The sequence below is a fragment of the Macaca mulatta genome, chromosome 19, assembly GCF_049350105.2.
Source record: "Macaca mulatta isolate MMU2019108-1 chromosome 19, T2T-MMU8v2.0, whole genome shotgun sequence".
NCBI lineage: Eukaryota > Metazoa > Chordata > Mammalia > Primates > Cercopithecidae > Macaca > Macaca mulatta.
The window spans coordinates 21965912-21987947 of record NC_133424.1 but is presented as its reverse complement, the minus strand read 5'-3'; the positions used below and the strand labels follow the sequence as shown (position 1 = coordinate 21987947).

Sequence of the window (22036 nt, the reverse complement as noted above, 5' to 3'; positions counted from 1 at the left end):
ATTTCTGAGAAGCTCACCAGTAATGCCTGTTTTTGACCCGAGAATAATATTTTGTCAAACATTCAGTAAGTGTAGGAGCATGGTTTTTCCCAGTTTTTTGTTTATTTGTTTTTTTGTTTGTTTTGAGACGGAGTTTTGTTCTTGTCGCCCAGGCTTAAGTGCAATGATGCGATATCGGCCCACTGCAACCTCCGTCTCCCAGGTTCAAGCCATTCTTCCTGACTCAGCCTCCCAAGTAACTGGGACTACAGGCACATGCCACCATGCCCAGCTAATGTTTTGTATTTTTAGTAGAGATGGGGTTTCACCATGTTGGTCAGGCTTCTCTCAAACTCCTGACCTCAGGTAATCTGCCTGCCTCAACCTCCCAAAGTGCTGGGATTACAGGTGTGAGCCACCGCACCTGGCCTTTTTTCCAGTTTTTCTGGCCTGTAACCAGAGATGAGAGCCTTCATTTTTCAAAGACAGATATACACAAGGAAAATCTAAGACAAAAGTGTAGCTGCCAGATTAAATGTGATGGTTTATGCACAACACCTACATAAAGATACTTAATGATAAAGAGAAAAATAATTAACTCTATAGTGAAAAATTATGTCAGAGAGCTTTTCATTTATTTATTTGTTTACTCATTTTGAGATGAAGTCTCGCTCTGTCCCCCAGGCTGGAATGCAGTGGCACAATCTCGCTTACTGCAACTTCCACTTCCTGGGTTCAGGCAATTCTTCTGCCTCAGCCTCCCAAATAGCTGGGACTATAGGTGCATGCCACCACGCCTGGCTAATTTTTGTATTTTTAGGAGAGATAGGGTTTCACCATATTGCTCAGGTTGGTCTTGAACTCCTGACCTCAGTTGATCCACCCACCTCCAAAAGTGCTGGGATTACAGGAGTTTGAGCCACCATGCCCGGCGTGTCAGAGAGCTGTTTAACCAGGTGAATAATTAACATCAACTGAACTTGGACAAATTTTTATTATTTGCTGATACACACAGAAGAACAGAGCATCACTTCTGGGATAGTGCCTTCCAAAAGTAAGTTACAGTCTGAATTTAACTATAAAGTAACATCAGTTTTTTGCAAAATTTAAGATACAAATACATCTCATATTCTGTAGTTTTAGTAGTGATGTGAAATAGTCTTTCTTTAGCACCGTAGAGAACAGGTTTCTTCTAATTTTTTTTTTCCAGAGCTTTCTGGCTAATAATTGTCATCCAGTTTACGTAAGCATTTTCTTAATTCTGTTCTGCATACAGCTAATGGATACAGATGGAAGCTCCACATTACATGTCCTCCATTTTTACTAAGGGCCACAGCTTTTCCTCAATATGAATCTTGAGTATCTACATCTTCCTATATTTAACAGCCATAAAAAGGACATTTTTAATATTGCAGATCATAAATTCATAGTGAGTTCTGCATGGCATATAAGAAGCCTTGAGGTAGAGAATTTAGAGAAGGCTCTGATAGATAAGAAATATATATATATATATTTATACAGAGTCTCGCTCTGTCGCCCAGGCTAGAGTGCAGTGGCCAGATCTCAGCTCACTGCAAGCTCCACCTGCCGGGTTCACGCCATTCTCCTGCCTCAGCCTCCCGACTAGCTGGGACTACAGGCGCCCGCCACCTCGCCCGGCTAGTTTTTTTTGTATTTTTTAGTAGAGACAGGGTTTCACCATGTTCGCCAGGATGGTCTCGATCTCCTGACCTCGTGATCCGCCCATCTCGGCCTCCCAAAGTGCTGGGATTACAGGCTTGAGCCACCGTGCCCGGCCGATAAGAAAAATATTTTTCAGAGACCTCTGAGTATCATAAGAATTTGTAAAAGTAGTTAAAGCAAACTCATTAGGTAGGACAAGCACAAGTAGAGAAGTAAAGTTTGGCAAGAACTAAACACGTAACATTTCAGGAGGCAGAGGGGACACAGTTCTTGATTAGAGACATGTTTTTTGTTTTGTTTTGTGTTTTTTTAAAGCCTTTTTTGTTTTGTTTTGTTTTGTTTTTTCCTTTTCTCCCTCTCTGGGATTCCTCCTCAGATAAGATTCTCTGGACAAATTCTACCAGCATCTTGAGAATATGCTTTTAAAGTTGTCAGAATTACCTGTTTACCTGCTGACACCACACACACAGGCAGAAGAACCAAGACCTGCAAAAAAAGTTCACACATTTGTGTCCTTTATAACAGAAGAGATTCAGAAACAATGAGCTGCTCTATGCAAAAACAAAAAAATAGTTTTCTCTTTTCTGCCCTTAGGTGCCCTCCCCAGCCACAGACACCAGCAATTTCTGCTACAATAATGGTAACGTGAGCCACATTGACCTGTCCCTACCTAATCCAAACAAAATAAACCCTGTGACCACCCGTTAGTGCAAAGATGAAACTTAACACTTAAAATGTATCTTGAACCCCTCATATTTGATTCTGACATCACCTTACAGTAACATGAAGCCTTTAATTAAAAAAAAAAGAATGAATACTTCCAGACCAATAAATAGAGCCTGTGGGGAGGGCAGAAGTAGAGATATCTGCAAATTGTCTAAGTAATCCTATTTAGAAACCAGAGCTGATAACCACTTAGCTAAGCACTGCCTCTGAAGCTTTAATGAGCTTCTAAGTCACTTGGTAATTTTGGCCCTACTGTATGTAATATGAATCTGCAAGTCTGGAAAGGGTCCATGAATGGGTGTTTTAAACAAGTTTCTTGACAATGCTGATGTTGTTCTCCTGGGCTTATTATCAGCATTACTTAGAGAAAGCAGGCACAGCACAGAGTCCCTGACACTCAGCACTTTTGTCACAACACAAATATTTTTGGTACAAATGAAGACAACCAATCTCTGTCCTAAAGTATCATATTTTTTTGGTCCTTTAAAGTTTACAGAGAAAACAGAAGGCAGTGATGTCTGTATAAATCTGTATTTGGAAAACAACATTTACACATGACTAATGCAATGTTCATTAAGTAATAAATTTGTATTGTGTTTATATTTACTTGTTTGCTGACTTGTGGGGCAACTACTGGGTTTGCAAGAATATTAAGTTGCTAAATGTAATGTCTCTGTAGACGCTGGTTTTAATAAAAAAAATTTAAGTTGTTCCAAGATGGCCGAATAGGAACAGCTGGGGTCTGCAGCTCCCAGCGTGATTGATGTAGAAGATGGGTGATTTCTGCATTTTCAACGGAGCTACCTGGTTCATCTCACTGGGACTGGTTGGACAGTGGGTGCAGCCCATGGAGGGTGAACCAAAGCAGGGAAGGGCATCGCCTCACCCAGGAAGTGCAAGGGGTCAGGGGATTTCCCTTTCCTAGCCGAGGGAAGAGCTGTGACAGACTGTACTTGGAAAATCGGGACACTGTCCCGCCCAAATACTGCACTTTTCCAATGGTCTTAGCAAAGGGCACACCAGGAGATTATATCCTGCGCCTGGCTCAGCGGGTCCCACACCCACGGAACCTTGCTCACTGCTAGTGCAGCAGTCTGAGATCAACCTGCGAGGCAGCAGCCTGGCAGGGGGAGGGGCGTCCACCATTGCTGAGTCTTGAGTAGGTAAACAAAGTGGCAAGGGAAGCTCAAAATGGGCAGAGCCCACCAAAGCTCAGCAAGGTCAGCTGCTTCTGTAGACTCCACCTCTGGGGGCAGGGCATAGCTGAACAAAAGGCAGCAGAAACTTCTGCAAACTTAAACGTCCCTGTCTGACAGCTGTGAAGGGAGAAGTGGTTCTCCAAGCACGGTGTTTGAGCTCTGAGAATGGAGAGACTGCCTCCTCAAGTAGGTCACCAACATCAAAGAACAAAGGTAGATAAAACCACAAAGATGAGGAGAAACCAGAGCATAAAAGCTGAAAATTCTGAAAACCAGAGCGCCTCTTCTCTTCCAAAGAATGGCAGCTCCTTACCAGCAATGGAGCAAAGCTGGACAGAGAATGACTTGGATGAGTTGACAGAAGTAGGCTTCAGAAGGTCGGTAATAACAAACTTCTCCAAGCTAAAGGAGGATGTTCAAACCCATCGCAAGGAAGCTAAAAACCTTTAAAAAAGATTAGGCTGGGCGTGGTGGCTCAAGCTTGTAATCCCAGCACTTTGGGAGGCCGAGACGGGCGAATCACGAGGTCAGGAGATCGAGATCATCCTGGCTAACACAGTGAAACCCCGTCTCTACTAAATGATACAAAAACTAGCCAGGCGAGGTGGCGGGCGCCTGTAGTCCCAGCTACTCGGGAGGCTGAGGCAGGAGAATGGCGTGTACCTGGGAGGCAGAGCTTGCGGTGAGCCGAGATCTGGCCACTGCACTCCAGCCTGGGTGACAGAGCAAGACTCCGTCTCAAAAAAAAGATTAGACTAATGGCTAAATAGAATAAACAGTGTAGAGAAGACCTTAAATGACCTGATGGAGCTGAAAACTCCATGAACTACGTGGTGCATGCACAAGCTTCAATAGCTGATTCAATCATCTGGAAGAAAGGATATCAGTGATTGAAGATCAAATTAATGAAATAAAGTGAGAAGAGAAGTTTAGAGGAAAAAGTAAAAAGAAACAAATCCTCCAAGAAATATGCGACTATGTGAAAAGACCAAATCTATGTTTGATTGGTGCACCTGAAAGTGCCGAGGATAATGGAACCAAGTTGGAAAACAATCTTCAGGAGTTCCAGGAGAACTTCCCCAACCTAGCAAGGCATGCCAACATTCATATTCAGGAAATACAGAGAACACCACAAAGATACTCCTCAAGAAGAGCAACCCCAAGACACATAATTGTCAGATTCACCAAGGTTGAAATGAAGGAAATAATGTTAAGGGCAGTGAGAGAGAAAGATCAGGTTACCCACAAAGGAAAGCCCATCAGACTAACTGCGGATCTCTCGGCAGAAACTCTACAAGCCAGAAGCGAGTGGGGGCCAATATTCAACATTCTTAAAGAAAATAATTTTCAACCTACATTTTTTTTTTTTTTGAGATGGAGTCTTGCTCTGTCGCCCAGGCTGGAGTGCAGTGGCACAATATAGGCTCAATGCAAGCTCCACCTTCCAGATTAACGCCATTCTACTGCATCAGCCTCCTGAGTAGCTGGCACTACAGGTACCTGCCACCACACCCGGCTAATTTTTTTTGTATTTTTAGTAGAGACGGGGTTTCACCATGTTAGCCAGGATGGTCTGCATCTCTTGATCTCGTGATCTGCCCGCCTCAGCCTCCCAACGTGTTGGGATTACAAGCATGAACACCCTCGCCCAGCCACATTCAACCCAGAATTTCATATCCAGCCAAACTAAGCTTCATAAGTGAAGGAGAAATAAAATCCTTTACAGACAAGCAAATGCTGAGAGATTTTTTTCACCACCAGTCCTGCCCTACAAGAGCTCCTGAAGGAAGCACAAAACATGGAAAGGATCAACCAGTACCAGCCTGCAAAAACATGCCAAATTGTAAAGGCCATCGATGCTAGGAAGAAACTGCATCAACTAACAGGCAAAATAACCAGCTAACATCATGACAGGATCAAATCCACACATAAAAATATTAACCTTAAATGTAAATGGGCTAAACACTCCAATTAAAAGACACAGAATGGCAAATTGGATAAAGAGTCAGGACCCGTTTTTACATGCAGAGACACACACAGGCTCAAAATAAAGGGATGGAGGAAGATATCTAAGCAAATGGAAAGCAAAAAATCAAAGCAGGAGTTGCAATCCTAGTCTCTGATAAAACAGACTTTGAACCAACAAAGATCAAAAGAGACAAAGAAGGCCATTACATAATGGTAAAGGGATCAATTCAACAGGAAGTGCTAACTATCCTAAATATATATGCAGCCAATACAGAAACATTGAGATTATAAAGAAAGTCCTCAGAGACGTATAAAGAGACTTAGACTCCCACACAATAATAGTGGGAGACTTTAACACCCCACTGTCAATATCAGACTGATCAACAAGACAGAAGGTTAACAAGGATATCCATGACTTGAACTCAGCTCTGCACCAAGCGGACCTAATAGATATCTACAGAAGTCTCCACCCCAAATCAACAGAATATACATTCTTCTCAGCACCACATTGCACTTATTCCAAAATTGACCACATAGTTGGAAGTAAAGCACTGCCCAGCAAATGTAAAAGAACAGAAATCACAACAAACTGTCTCTCAGACCACAGTGCAATCAAATTAGAACTCAAAATTAAGAAACTCACTCAAAACCGCATGACTACATGGAAACTGAACAATCTGCTCCTGAATGACTACTAGGTAAATAACTAAATGAAGGCAGAAATAAATAAGTTCTTTGAAACCAATGAGAACAAAGACACAACGTACCAGAATCTCTGGAACACATTTAAAGCAATGTGTAGAGGGAAATTTATAGCTGTAATGCCCACAAGAGAAAGCAGGAAAGATCTAAAATCGACACCCTAACATCACAATTAAAAGAACTAGAGAAGCAAGAGAAAACAAATTCAAAAGCAAGCAGAAGGCAAGAAATAACTAAGATCAGAACAGAACTGAAGGAGATAGAGACATAAAAACCCTTTGAAAAATCAATGAATCCAGGAGCTCGTTTTTTGAAAAGATCGACAAAATTGATAGACCACTAGCAAGACTAATAAAGAAGAAAAGAGAGAAGAATCAAATAGACAAAATAAAAAATGATAAAGGAGATATCACCACCAATTCCACAGAAATACAAGCTACCATCAGAGAATACTATAAACACCTCTACACAAATAAACTAGAAAATCTAGAAGAAATGGATAGATTCCTGGATGCATACACCCTCCCAAGACTAAACCAGGAAGAATTTGAATCTCTGAAGAGACCAATAACAGGCTCTGAAATTGAGGCAATGATTAATAGCCTACCAGCCATAAAAAGTCCAGAACCGGACAGATTCACAGCCAAATTCTACCAGAGGTACAAAGAGGAGCTGGTACCATTCCTTCTGAAACTATTCCGATCAATAGAAAAAGAGGGAATCCTCCCTAACTCATTTTGTGAGGCCAACATCATCCTGATACCAAAGCCAGGCCGAGACACAACAAAAAAAGAGAATTTTAAACCAATATCCCTGATGAACATTGATGCGAAAATCCTGAATAAAATACTGGCAAACTGAATCCAACTGCTGTTGGATTCATCAAAAAGCTTATTCACCAAGATCAAGTTGGCTTCATCTTTGGGATGCAAGACTGGTTCAACATAAGCAAATCAACAAAGGTAATCCATCACATAAACAGAACCAATGACAAAAACCACATGATTATCTCAATAGATGCAGAAAAGGCTTTTGACAAAATTCAACAGCCTTTCATGCTTAAAACTCTCAATAAACCAGGTATTGATAGAATGTATCTCAAAATAATAAGCTATTTATGACAAACCCACAGCTAATATCATACTGAATGGGCAAAACCTGGAAACATTCCCTTTGAAAACTGGCACAAGACAGGGATGCCCTCTCTCACCACTCCTATTCAACATAGTGTTGGAAGTTCTGGCCAGGGCAATCAGGCAGGAGAAAGAAATAAAGAGTATTCAATTAGGAAAAGAGGAAGTCAAATTGTCCCTGTTTGCAGATGACATGATTGTATATTTAGAATACCCATCTTCTCAGCCCCAAATCTTCTTACGTTGATAAGCAACTTCAGCAAAGTCTCAAAATACAAAATCAATATGCAAAAATCGCAAGCATTCCTATACACCAATAACAGGCAAACAGAGAGCCAAATCATGAGTGAACTCCCATTCACAATTGCTACAAAGAGAATAAAATACCTAGGAATGCAACTCACAAGGGATGTGAAAGACCTCTTCAAGGAGAACTACAAACCACTGCTCAATGAAATAAAAAATTACACAAACAAATGAAGAACATTCCATGCTCATGCATAGGAAGAATCAATGTCATGAATATGGTCATACTGCCCAAGGTAATTTATAGATTCAATGCCATCCCCATCAAGCTACCATTGACTTTCTTCACAGAATTGGAAAAAACTACTTTAAAGTTCATATGGAACCAAAAAAGAGCCCTCATTGCCAAGACAATCCTAAGCCAAAAGAACAAAACTGGAAGCATCATGCTACCTGACTTCAAACTATACTACAAGGCTACAGTAACAAAAACAGCATGGACCGGGCGCGGTGGCTCAAGCCTGTAATCCCAGCACTTTGGGAGGCCGAGACGGGTGGATCACGAGGTCAGGAGACCGAGACCATCCTGGCTAACACGGTGAAACCCCGTCTCTATTAAAAAATACAAAAAACTAGCTGGGCGCGGTGGCGGGCGCCTGTAGTCCCAGCTACTCGGGAGGCTGAGGCAGGAGAATGGCGTGAACCCGGGAGGCGGAGCTTGCAGTGAGCTGAGATCTGGCCACTGCACTCCAGCCTGGCGCGCATGGTACTGGTGCCAAAACAGATAAACAGACCAAAGGAATAGAACAAGGCCTCAGAAATAACACCACACGTCTACAACCATCTGATCTTTGACAAACCTGACAAAAACAAGAAATGGAGAAACGATTCCCTATTTAATAAATGGTTCTGGGAAAACTAGCTAGCCATATGTAGAAAGCTGAAACTGGATCCCTTCCTTACACCTTATACAAAAATTAATTCAAGATGTATTAAAGACTTATGTGTTAGACCTAAAACCATAAAAGCCATAGAAGAAAACCTAGGCAATACCATTCAGGACATACACATGGACAAGGAGTTCATTGACTAAAACACCAAAAGTAATGGCAGCAAAAGCCAAAACAGACGAATGGGATCTAATTAAATTAAAAATCTTCTGCACAGCAAAAGAAACTACCATCAGTGAACAGGCAACCTATGGAATGGGAGAAAAATTTTACAATCTACCCATCTGACAAACGGCTAATATCCAGAATCTACAATGAACTTAAACAAATTTACAAGAGCCGGGCGCGGTGGCTCAAGCATGTAATCCCAGCACTTTGGGAGGCCGAGATGGGCGGATCACGAGGTCAGGAGATCGAGAGACGATCCCGGCTAACACGGTGAAACCCCGTCTCTACTAAAAAATACAAAAAACTAGCCAGGCGAGGTGGCGGGCGCCTGTAGTCCCAGCTACTCGGGAGGCTGAGGCAGGAGAATGGCGTAAACCCGAGAGGCGGAGCTTGCAGTGAGCTGAGATCCGGCCACTGCACTCCAGCCTGGGTGACAGAGCAAGACTCCGTCTCAAAAAAAAAAAAAATTTACAAGAAAAAATAACCCCATCAAAAAGTGGGCAAAGGATATGAACAGACACTTCTCAAAAGAAGACATTAATGCAGCCAACAGACACATGAAAAAATGCTCATCATCACTGGTCATCAGAGAAATACAAATCAAAACCACAATGAGATACCATCTCACACCAGTTAGAATGGCAGTCATTAAAAAGTCAGGAAACAGATGCTGGAGAGGATGTGGAGAAATAGGAACACTTTTACACTGTTGGTGGGAGTGTAAACTAGCTCAACCATTGTAGAAAACAGTGTGGCGATTCCTCAAGGATCTAGAACTAGAAATACCATTTGACCCAGTGATCCGAATACTGGGTATATACCCAAAGGATTATATATCATGCTACTATAAAGACACATGCACATGCATGTTTATTGCGGTGCTATTCACAATAGCAAAGACTTGGAACCAACCCAAATGTCCATCAATGATAGACTGGATCAAGAAAATGTGGAACATATACACCATGGAATACTACGCAGCCATGAAGAGGGATGAGTTCATGTCCTTTGTAGGGACATGGACAAAGCTGGAAACCATCATTCTGAGCAAACTATCACAGGTACAGAAAATCAAACACTGCATGTTCTCACTGATGGATGGAAGTTGAACAATGGGAACATTTAGACACAGAGTGGGGAGCATCACACACTGGGGCCTGTCACGGGGTGGGGGACTAGGGGAGGGATGACATTGGGATAAATACCTCATGTAAATGACTGGTTGGTGGGTGCAGCAAGCCAACATGGCACCATGTGTGCCTATATAACAAGCCTGCACGTTGTGCACATGTATCCTAGAACTTAAAGTATAATTTTAAAAAATTAAAAGATTAGGCCCTAAAATGTATACTTTTTTCCATTTATCTGCTTTTAGATTTCAGAAAATTGTGAGCACTAGCTCTAAAAAGGCAGTCAAATACATCAAGATTCCAGGGTGGGGCCAGACCTAAATAAGGCCCCCATAAAGGGTGAATTTGAACAGAACAGGGTCAGGAAGTGGACGTTATGTAGAATTCTGTTTTCTATGCTACTGGAGTATTTTAAGTTTTGTTTTTCCTAAGCTTACCTAAGAGAAACTTGAATCTTAAGATTTGTGTAATTTTAATTTGTTTTAGTCACTTCCCTGTCAATTTTATATTTTCATAAGCAACTTAAACAAATCTTTTAAGGTGTTCTAGGGTAATTTTATTAGAAGATAAATAATATATTTAGCAAGGTAAAAAATATAAATGATAACAACTTTTCTGTCCATAAACATCCCTTCAGGTGATGACATCTGAAGTCACAACAGTATAAAGAACATGTACCAAATAAAGCCCAAGTTTTCTGCGCACATCTATTCATTGTACCAGTCATATGTTGCTTACTTCAACCATGTATCCATTTGCTAGTCTGGACTAGTTTCTAGATGGTTGGGACCACAACTGTTTCATCTATCTTTGAATAGCCAAATGAAATGAAAGCAATTAGTTTATCTCTTTGAGTCTCCAGACTTTCTCCATGTTTCTCACCCAAATACCAGGAAACTGAAGAAACTGTCATCTGGGTACCAACCAAAGGTATCTCTTGAATGAGAGGAGGAACAAGCACAGGATAACTCATTTCTCTTAAACCGAGACAGAAGCAGAATATACCACTCTTTTCAGCCTGAAACCGTTCTCTTCCGGACATCCTTAAATGTCTCAAAAATGCCTAGGTGATTGTGAGAGGGTTCCCAGTGACTTTGAGCTGATGGCCCAATGATAAGCCAAGCAGGAGAGACTCAGGCTTACTCTAAATAGAAAATGAAACTTCCCTGACCTGACTAGCCAGCTGGTGGGTAAAAGGAAGGACAAGAATACTCTACTCAAATATTACATTTTTTTACAGGTAGTGATAGTTGTGGTCATGGCTCTGGCTACTTTGTTACTCCAAAAATGTTTGTTTACACTTATAGATCCTGCCATTAGATTCTATTTACACCTGGAGACTCTCCCATAACTGTAGCAGGTCATTAAACAAGATACGAAAACCTCAAAGAGCCACACTCTCAAAGGGGGCGCTTTAAGATGTCTATACTGACATCTCACAATGCAGAAAATGTCTCCTGTTGGTTTTCTGAACACTTGTAATCCAGAATGTGACATGTATCACATTCAAGCCACTTAAGAGATTGCAAAGACAGAAAGGCAGTCACCATAATTTATCCAGCAGAAGAATTTACATCATATCATAAATAGTTCATCCTAAATTCACCTCGTAATTGGGGAGGCCATCTGTGTATGCTCATTGGTTCTAGTTGATGCCAAAATAAGCTTCACAGTTTCATGACAAGAGGTAGTTTTGCACCTTGAAGCCAGGTGCCTGCTGACTGTAGGCTCTCAATCTCCTACATAAATAGTTAAATAGGGTGCTATCTTTTTGGCTATTTACATTTTAAAGTAATGGCTCTGGCCCGGCACGGGAGTTCACACCTGTAATCCTAGCACATTTGAGGCTGAGGCGGATGGCTTACCTGAAGTCAGGAGTTCGAGACCAGCCTGACCAATACGATGAAACCCCCATCTCTACTAAAAATACAAAATTAGCCGGGCGTGGTGGCATGCGCCTATAATCTCAGCTACTTGGGAAGTTGAGACAGGAGAATAGTTTGAATCCAGGAGGCGGAGATTGCAGTGAGCTGAGATCATACCATTGCACTCCAGCCTGGGGGAAAAGAACGAAACTCCATCTCAAATAAATAAATAAAGTAATGGCTCTGTACTCCCTGAGCACTGATCTAAAGAACTCCTGCTTGCCCTCTCCTGATGGCTAGTGTCTTCTCTTGACTCCTACTCTATACCACTGAGTAACAGCCCACAGCACACAGCTCACAGCTGGCAGCTCACATCTTACATGAACCCCAATTGCCACAGCAGCACTTCAGTGCCACATCAGAGGGAGGCCTGAGCAGCAGGAGGAGAGCCTACAGGCTTCCTGGGTAGAATTGTACCTTCACAATAATGGGACTGGGAGCAGTGTTTCAGCCTCAGTTTCTATTTATAATAGTGACATTAAAATATACTGCTGAATTTCCAGCATGAGTCCAGACAGACAATGGCTCTAGGAGTTATCATTGGGTCAGTCCACCTCATTTATACAAACCATGGGATACTAATAAGGCTTCTGAAACAGACATGTAAAGCTTTGAAATGAAAAATAGCTCTGTCTGAGCAAGATTATATTGAGAGAAAAAAAGAAGTTAAAAGCATCTTAAGAAAAAACTCAAATTAGATATAAGATTGATCAAGTCAGGAAAAAAAAAAAATCAGGCGGGGCACGGTGGCTCAAGCCTGTAATCCCAGCACTTTGGGAGGCCAAGACGGGCGGATCACGAGGTCAGGAGATCAAGACCATCCTGGCTAACACGGTGAAACCCCGTCTCTACTAAAAAATACAAAAAACTAGCGGGGCGAGGTGGCGAGCGCCTGTAGTCCCAGCTACTCGGGAGGCTGAGGCAGGAGAATGGCGTGAACCCGGGAGGCGGAGCTTGCAGTGAGCTGAGATCCGGCCACTGCACTCCAGCCTGGGCGACAGAGCGAGACTCCATCTCAGAAAAAAAAAAAAAAAAAAAAATCCCTTTAAAAGAATTTTTCGGCCAGGCGTGGTGGCTCACACTTGTAATGAAAGCACTTTGGGAAGCTGAGGCGGGTAGATCACTTGAGGTCAGGAGTTTAAAGAGACTAGCCTGTCCAACATGGAGAAACCTCGTCTCTACTTAAAATACAAAAAAATTAGCCAGACGTGGTGGCGGGCACCTGTAATCCCAGCTACTCAGGAAGCTGAGGCAGGAGAACTGCTTGAACCGGGAGGCAGAGGTTGCAGTGAGCCAAGATCTCACCACTGCACTCTAGCCTGGGTGACAAGAGCAAAACTCCGTCTCAAAAAAAACAAAAACAAAAACAAAAACAAAAAAAACTGGCCGGGCCCGGTGGCTCACTCCTGTAATCCCAGCACTTTGGGAGGCCGAGGCGGGCAGATCACGAGGTCAGGAGATCAAGACCAGCCTGGCTAACATGGTGAAATTCCAACTCTACTAAAAATACAAAACCAAAATTAGCCAGGAGTGGTGGTGGGCACCTGTAGTCCCAGTTACTCAGGAGGATGAGGCGGGAGAATGGCGTGAACCCGGGAGGTCGAGCTTGCAGTGAGCCTGGGCGACAGAGCAAGACTCCGTCTCAAAAAAAATTTTTTTTCTCTGTGCTGGGCACAGTGGCTCACACCTGTAATCCCAGCAATTTGGGAGGCCGAGGCGAGAGGATCACCTGAGGCTAGGAATTCGAGATCAGCCCAACCCACATGGAGAAACTCTATCTCTACTAAAAATACAAAATTAGTTGGGCATGGTGGCTCATGCCTGTAATCCCAGCTACTCTGGAGGCTGAGGCAGGAGAATTGCTTGAATCCGGGAGGCAGAGGTTGCAGTGAGCCAAGATCACGCCATTGCACTCCAGCCTGGGCAACAGCGTGGGCAACAAGAGCGAAACTCCGCCTCAAGAAAATTCTCTGGAAACACTCAAACGGCAAAACCACTCTTAGCATGAGAAACATGAACGTTATGAAGAAAGTGGTCGTATTCTCAGCAGAATTTTAGGTTTCTCCTCCATCTCTGTTGCTCTCTCGAATCCTAGCCACTGAATGGGAAATCTATGTTGAAATACATCTCACAACTTCCACCAGCACTTTCCGATAAAAAATTGGAATCTGACTTTGTTCACATAGTGAAATATATTTGAGCTTGCAACATAGCTAACATAAAAACTATTTTGGTTTTGGGGTGGCCACATCACTTTTGTTTATTTGTCCTGTAATAGCAGCATTCCAATTTAGTGAAATGAAAGACACAAATCATGCTTACATATAATTATCCCTATTGGATTAATTAATAAACATATCAGACTAGTATCTATTGTAACAATTTAGTAGTCTTTTTTATGTTAACTATAAATATCTAAGTATAAATGATTTCAATTTACTAGTCATAAAGCACATAGGATTTTAAAAAGTCTATAACCATAATTCAGTTAAAATACTTTTTTTTTTTTTTGAGACAGTCTCGCTCTGTTGCCCAGGCTGGAGTGCAGTGGCACAATCTCTGCTTACTGCAACCTCTGCCTCCTGGGTTCAAGCGATTCTCCTGCCTCAGTCTTCTGAGTAGCTGGGACTACAGGCACCCACCACTAAGTCTGGCTAATTTTTTTTTGTATTTTTAGTAGAGATAGGGTTTTGCCGTGTTGGCCAGGCTGATCTCGAATGCCTGACCTCATGATCCACCCATCTTAGCCTCCCAAAGTGCTGGGATTACAGGCGTGAGCCAACGCACTTGGCCTAAGATACTTTATGTTACAAAAGTATGAATAACAGTATTAAAATGATTTAAGAGATGTATTTAATATAAATATTGTGATCTTATATTTATACTATTGTAAAAAATACTGTTTAACTTATATGAATATGGGTTGTCTACGAAACACTACAGATAACTATGTTAATTGTTCTGAACTAATAAATAGAAATCAAAAAACAACTATAGACCCCCCGGTTCAGTTTATACACTGAACCTTGCTTTTGCAGTGTAAGTACTTTGGTCTGCAAATGTTAGATAATTACCTTGAATAATCAGTTTTCTGTCAAAGAAAAATACTCAGTATTTTCTACTCTTCATCATTCTGTATTGTGAAATTTAATCCCATTTTTATCCTCAATGTTTGTGTGCTCTCAAAATGAGCTTAAATCTAATCAAATCTGTTTCTACTTTAAAAGACTACAAGTCAAAGACTGAGCGTGATGGCTCACACCTGTAGTCTCAGCACTTGGGGAGGCTGAGGTGGGCAGATCACCAGGTCAAGAGTTCAAGACTAGCCTGGCCAAGAGACCGGCCTAGCCAATATGGTGAAACCCCGTCTCTACTAAAAACACAAAAATAAATTTGCCGGGCGTGGTGGCAGGCACCTGTAATTCCAGCTACTCAGGAGGGTGAGGAAGGAGAATTGCTTGAACCCAGGAGGCAAAGTTTGCAATGAGCCAAAGGGCAATTGCACTCCAGCCTGGGCAACAGAGTGAGACTCCAACTCAAAATAAATAAATAAATAAGAAAGACTAAAAAAAAAAAAGGCAATAAATCTGAGGTCCTAAAGAATCCTGAGTCAAAAATAATGACAAAAGGTTTATTTAGCTATTAATATCATATACATGTGTTTCAAAACAACAAAGAAAAAGTATACATATAACCTAAATGCTTTAAGAAAAAAGAGAAGAAAAAAATGCCCTCTTTTATTTTCAGGTGGAATAATTAAGCCTCTTATTTGTTATTTATATTTTCTCCTACAACAACCAGGCCTCTGGGCATGTTCTTAAACTTTTGGACATTGGATTTTCAGTAGACAGTGGATTCAGGAATCTAAGGTGTAGCCTTGGGCATACTGTGTGCACTTGGAAGATTGTTTATGGAAAAAAAAATGAAGACAGAAAGATGTTAAAAAAAATCCATTGTGCACATGAATAAAGCAAGTTCTTAGAGACCAATGAAGAAACTTACATTCTCGCCATGCACAGTGGCTCACATCTATAATTTCAAAACTTTGGGAGGCCAAGGCGGGCAGTTCACTTAAGGTCAGGAGATCAAGACCAGTCTGGCCAACATAGTGAAATTCCATCTCCAATAAAAATACAAAAATTTGGCCGGACATGGTGGCTCATGCCTGTAATTCCAGCACTTTGGGAGGCCAAGGCAGGCTGATCATTTGAGGTCAGGAGTTTGAGACCAGCCTGGCCAACATGGTGAAACCCCACCTCTACTAAAAACACTAAAATTAGTTGGGCATGGTGGTGCACACCTGTAGTCCCAGCTGCTCAAGAGGCTGAGGTGGGAGAATCACTTGAACCTGGGAAGTGGAGGTTGCAGTGAGCCAAGATTGTGCCACTGCACTCCAGCCTGGGTGACAGAGCAAGACATCTCAAAAAAAAAAAAAAAAATTAGCCAGGCCTGGTGGCATGCACCTGTAATCCTAGCTACTTTGGAAGCTGAGGCAAAACAGTCACTTGAACCTGGGAGGCAGAGGTTGCAGTGAGCTGAGATTGTGCCACCACACTCAAACCTGGGTGACAGAGTAAGCTTATGTCTCCAAAAAAAAAAAAAAATAGATTATAACACAATAAGAGTGGGAGACTGCAACATTCCACAGACACTACTATATCACTGAGGCAGAAAATTAACAAGACATCCGAACCTAAACTCAAAACTTGACCAAATAGTCCTAATAGATATCTTCAGGACTCTCCATCTAAAAACAACATAATATACACTCTTCTCATCACCATGTGGCAAATACTCTCAAATTGACCACACAATCAGAAATCAAACAATACTCAACAAATTCAAAAATCTCCAAATTATCCCAATCACACTCAGACCACAGCTTGACAAAAACATAATTCAAACAAAGAAAATAACTTGACAACATACTTACATGGAAATTAAACAACATGCACCTGAATGACTTTTGGGAAAATAACAAAATTAATGCAGAAATCAAGAAGTTCTTTGAAACAAATGAGAACAAAAATACAACATACTGGATCTCTGCAACACAGTTAAGGCAGTGTTAAAAGTAAAATTTACAGCACTAAATGCTTACATCAGAAAATTAGAAAGATCTCAATTTAACAAACTAAATTATAAATAAAAGAATGAGACAAGCGAGAGGAAGCCAATCTTTAAGATAGTAAAAGACAAGAAATAACCAAAATCAGATCTAAACTGCAGGAGATTTAGACATGATAAACTATACAATAGATCAAGAAATCTAGATGTTAAATCTTTAAAAAAAAAAAAAAAAAGATAAACTACTAGCTAGATTCATGAAGAAAGAAGAGAATAACCAAATAAACACAATTAGAAACGACAAAAGGGCAAGGAGTTGAGACCATCCTGGCCAACATAGTGAAACCCTGTCTCTACCGAAAATACAAAAATTAGCTGGGCATAGTGGCGTACGCCTGTAGTCCCAGCTACTTGAAAGGCTGAGGCAGGAGAATCGCTTGAACCCAGGAGACAGAGGTTGCAATGAACTGAGATTGCACCACTGCACTCCAGCCTGGTGACAGAGTGAGACTGCATCTCAAAAAAAAAAAAAAAAAAAAAAAAAAGACAAAAGGGACATTATCACTGACAAATAACACATGAAGTCTACTATGAACATCTCTGCACAGAAACTAGAAAATCTAATAGAGATGTATAGAAAATATCAATATTATTAAAATTGCCATACTGCTCAAAGAAATTTACAAATCGAATGCTATTCCTAACAAACTACCAAAAACATTCTTAACAGAACTGAAAGAAAAAACTATTTTTAAAATTCATACAGAACAAAAAAAGAGCCCATATAGCCAAGGCAATACTAAGAAAAAGGACAAAGCTGGAGGCATCACAATACCAGACTTTAAACTGTACTACAGGGCTTCAGTAACCAAAGCAGCATGGTTCTGGTACAAAAACAGACTCATAGGACAATGCAACAAAATAGAGAGCCCAGAAATAATCCTGCACACCTACAATCATTTGATATTTGACAAAGCTGACAAGAGGAATGTAGGAAAAATTTCCTACTTACTTAATGGTTCTGGAATAACTAGCTAGCACTATGTAGAAGATTAAAACTGGACTCCTTTCTTACACCTTACAAAAATCAACACAAGATAAATTAAAGGCTTAAAGGTAAATCTTACAATTATGAAAAACCCTGGAAGATAACCTAGAAAATACCATTTTAGAAAGAGGAACAGCAAACATTTCATGATGAAGATACCAGAAACAATTGCAACAAAAGCAAAAATTGACAGGACCTAATTGAACTAAAAAAAACAAAAACAAAAAAAACCCACAAACAAACAAAACTATCAACAGAGTGAACAGACAACCTACAGAATAAAATAAAATATTTGCAAACTATGCTTCTGACAAAGGTCTAATATCCAGAATCCATAAGGAACTTAAACATGTTTTACAAGAAAAAAAAACACCTCATTAAAAAGTAGGCAAAGGACATGAACAGGTCAAAAGAAGCCATGCATGTAACTAACAGGCATATATATATATGCTCACGCCTGTATTCCCAGCACTTTTGGTGGCCAAGGCAGGTGGATCATGAGGTCAGGAGATCGAGACCATCCTGGCTAACATGGTGAAACCCCATCTCCACTAAAAATACAAAAAATGGGGGGGGGGAGGGATAGCATTAGGAGATATATCTAATGTAAATGACGAGTTAATGGGTACAGCACACCAACATGGCACATGTATACATATGTAACTAGCCTGCACATTTTGCACATGTACCCTAGAACTTAAAGTATATTTTTAAAAAATACCAAAAATTATCCCGGTGTGGTGGCAGGCACCTGCAGTCCCACACTCAGGAGGCTGAGGCAGGAGAATGCAGTGAGCCTGGGAGGCAGAGGTTGCAATGAGCCGAGATCAGACCACTGCACTCCAGCCTGGGCAATACAGGGAAACTCTGTCTCAAAAAAAAAAAAAAAAAGAAAAGAAAAGAAAAAGAAATACCCTTGATTTTTCCCTTACCTGGGTCAGTTTGTATAATGCATCCTATTTGCTATTTAAGGGTAAGAAGTAGAACCTTTGGACACCTTTTTTTTTTTTTTTTTTGAGACGGAGTCTCGCACTGTCACCCAAGCTGGAGTGCAATGGCATGATCTCAGCTCACTGCAACCTCCGCCTCCTGTGTTCAAGCAATTCTTCTGCATCAGCCTCCTGAGTAGCTGGGATTACAGGCATGCATCACCACGCATGGCTAATTTTTTGTGTTTTTAGTAGAGACAGGGTTTCACTATGTTGGCCAGGCTGGTCTTGAACTCCTGACCTCATGATCCTCCCACCCGGGCCTCCCAAAATGCTGGGATTATGGGCATGAACCACTGCACCCAGCCATGGACACCCTTTTAACAACTTTTTAATCATTTTGATAATGCAGGAAAGACCCTCATCCCATCCCTGAGCCTCTCTCTCACCATGCTGCACCACACTGCTATACACATCTTGGGATGACCATTAGAAATAGGGGGCAAGGCTGGGTGCAGTGGCTTATGCCTGTAATCGCAGCACTTTGGGAGGCACAGGCGGGTGGATCACGAGGTCAGGAGATTGAGCCATCCTGGCTAACATGGTGAAACCCCATGTCTACTAAAAATACAAAAAATTAGCCAGGCATAGTGGCATGTGCCTGTCGTCCCAGCTACTCAGGAGGCTGAGGCAGGAGAATGGCTTGAACCTGGGAGGTGGAAGTGGCAGCAAGCCCAAATTGCCCCACTAAGGTAGGAGACCACCCCTCATATTGTCTTATGCCCAATTTCTGCCTCCAAAGAAGAAGTAAAAACTAAAAGTCAGAAATGAAATCCACAGGCTGACAGCACGGCACTGTGCCCTGGGCCTGGTAGTTAAAGATCAACCCCAGAACTAACCAGTTATGTTCTCTATAGATTCCAGATATTGTATGGAAAAGCATTGTGAAAATCCCTGTCTTGTTCTGTTCTGTTCTGATCACCAGTACATGCAGACTCCAGTCACATACCCCCTGCTTGCTCAATTGATCATGACTCTCTCATGCAGACCCCCTTAGAGTTGTAAGCCCTTAAAAGAGACAGGAATTGCTCACTCAGGGAACTCGGTTTTTGGAGACATGAGTCTGCTGATGCTCCCAGCTGAATAAAGCTCTTTCCTTCCACAACTTGCTATCTGAGGGGTTCTTGTCTGCAGCTCATCCTGCAACATTTCTTGGTTCCCTGATTGGGAAGCGAGGTGATTAACAGAGCGTCGAGGTAGCCCCTTAGACAGCTTAGGCCTGCCCTGTGGAGCATCGCTGCAGAGGACTCTGGCCAGCTTAAGCAACACAGATCCTGAGAGCACTCCTGGGTAGGCATTTGCCCCAGTGGAATGCTTCATCAGAGCGGTGCATGACAGGCTCCCACAGAGGATTAACACAGTGGCTGAACACCGGGAAGGAAGTGGCACTTGGAGTCCGGACATTCGAAACTCGGTAAGACTGGTCTTTGGAACTTACCCGCTCCATTTGAGTGGAAGTGTGGCCTGATCATCCATGACATGCCCGTGTCGGCACTTTGGTTTTGGTTTTGGTTTTGACGTGGCTTGCTTGACACTTTGGTTTTGGTTTTTACCTGGCTTGGATTTCTCGATACTCTGATTTTGGTTCTGATTCTGGTTTGGTGTAAACTGTAAAAGTGTGTGTGTGCCCTTTTTACCTGTTCTTTGTTTTGTGGTGTGTGTGTGTGGTGTAAGCGTGATGTTTTATCTCAAGGAAGCATGGGTCAGGCACAAAGTAAGCCCATCCTGCTAGGAATTATGTAGAAAAATTTCAAGAAAGGATTTAAAGGAGATTATGGTGTTACTATGACACCAGGAAAACTTAGAACTTTGTGTGAAATAGACTGGCCAGCATTAGAGGTGGGTTGGCCATCAGAAGGAAGCCTGGACAGGTCCCTTGTTTCAAAGGGGTGGCACAAGGTAACCTGTAAGTCAGGGCACCCAGATCAGTTCCCGTACATACACACTTGGTTACAGCTGGTTTTAGACCCTCATGCCCCCTGGCTGACAGTGTTGAGAGAACAGCAACATAAGCAGCTCGCAGAGGCAAAGAAAGACCAGCAGAGAAAAAGAAAAAGAGACAGAGGCAAAAGGAAAGTCAAAGAGAGAGAGAGAGAGAGAAAGTCAAAGAGAGAAAGAAAGAGGGAAAGAAAGAGATATACAAGTAGTTAAGGATAAAAACAGTGTACCCTACTCCTTTAAAAGCCATCTGTACCAATTCTAAGTTAGTTTGGACTAAACAAGTTCTTATTAATAGCAAAGGATAATTAAAATCCCAAACTTACTAGATTTTCAACAAAAGTAAAGTTTGCTAAAAGTTAACAGTGTAACATGTACTACAGTAACTTATAATCTTGTGGCCTTAGACAGTCTAGTCCACAGACATAAAGAAAGTTCACTTTAAGAAGGAATGGTTATCATCTTCAAAAAAAAGGGGGAGGGGGAAGTGGAGGGAGGGCAGAATTTATGTAAAAAGAATGTTACACAGTAAATTCTCGTCCTGAAATAAACTTACTGGTTGTTTAACAAAAGGAATGTTTGTAACACGTCAAAAAGTTGAAACATGTCAAAAAATTGTCTGTGAAAGTCTTGAAATCTGTGTATAAACACATTGGCTAAAGTTAAAGAGGTATCATCCAGGTTTTCTGTGAACCGAACATTAAAAACACAACGGGTTGCCGGGTGCGGTGATTCATGCCTGTCAGCCCAGCCTTTTGGGAGACTGAGGAGGGCAGATCACTGAGGTCAGGGTTTCGAGACCAGCCTCAACATGAAGAAACCCCATCTCTACTAAAAATACAAAATAAGCCAGGCGTGATGGTGTATGCCTGTAATCCCAGCTACTCAGGAGGCTGAGGCAGGAGAATTGTTTGAACCTGGGAGGCGGAAGTTGCGGTGAGCCGAGATTGCGCCATTGCACTCCAGCCTGGGCAACAAGAGGGAGACTCAGTCTCAAAACAAACAAACAAACAAAAAACAGGTTTTTCTTAAAGCATTAACCTGTTATGGTCAAACTTTAAAAATGGAATAAATATATCTACAAAGTTTTATTAAAACTAAGTTTAACATTAATAACACACTAATATAAAAATGAAATTTAGCTTATCTGGTATAAAAATCATACAGGAAGCATTGTCAAATACA

The 22036-nt window shown here is 41.6% G+C and overlaps 2 long non-coding RNA genes across 2 annotated transcripts in view; one reads left to right on the top strand and one right to left on the bottom strand.

The window, feature by feature from the left end:
* The window catches only part of LOC144336934 (uncharacterized), a 31276-nt gene extending 23735 nt beyond the window's left edge, over positions 1-7541 (top strand). The window contains exon 2 of the long non-coding RNA XR_013409368.1: positions 5155-7541. This is a non-coding gene — a long non-coding RNA (uncharacterized LOC144336934). The remainder of the gene's footprint in view (positions 1-5154) is intronic.
* LOC144336930 (uncharacterized) overlaps positions 1-21033 on the bottom strand; it is a 53693-nt gene extending 32660 nt beyond the window's left edge. Inside the window, exon 1 of the long non-coding RNA XR_013409363.1 lies at positions 19531-21033. This is a non-coding gene — a long non-coding RNA (uncharacterized LOC144336930). The remainder of the gene's footprint in view (positions 1-19530) is intronic.
* Positions 21034-22036: the final 1003 nt, after the last annotated feature.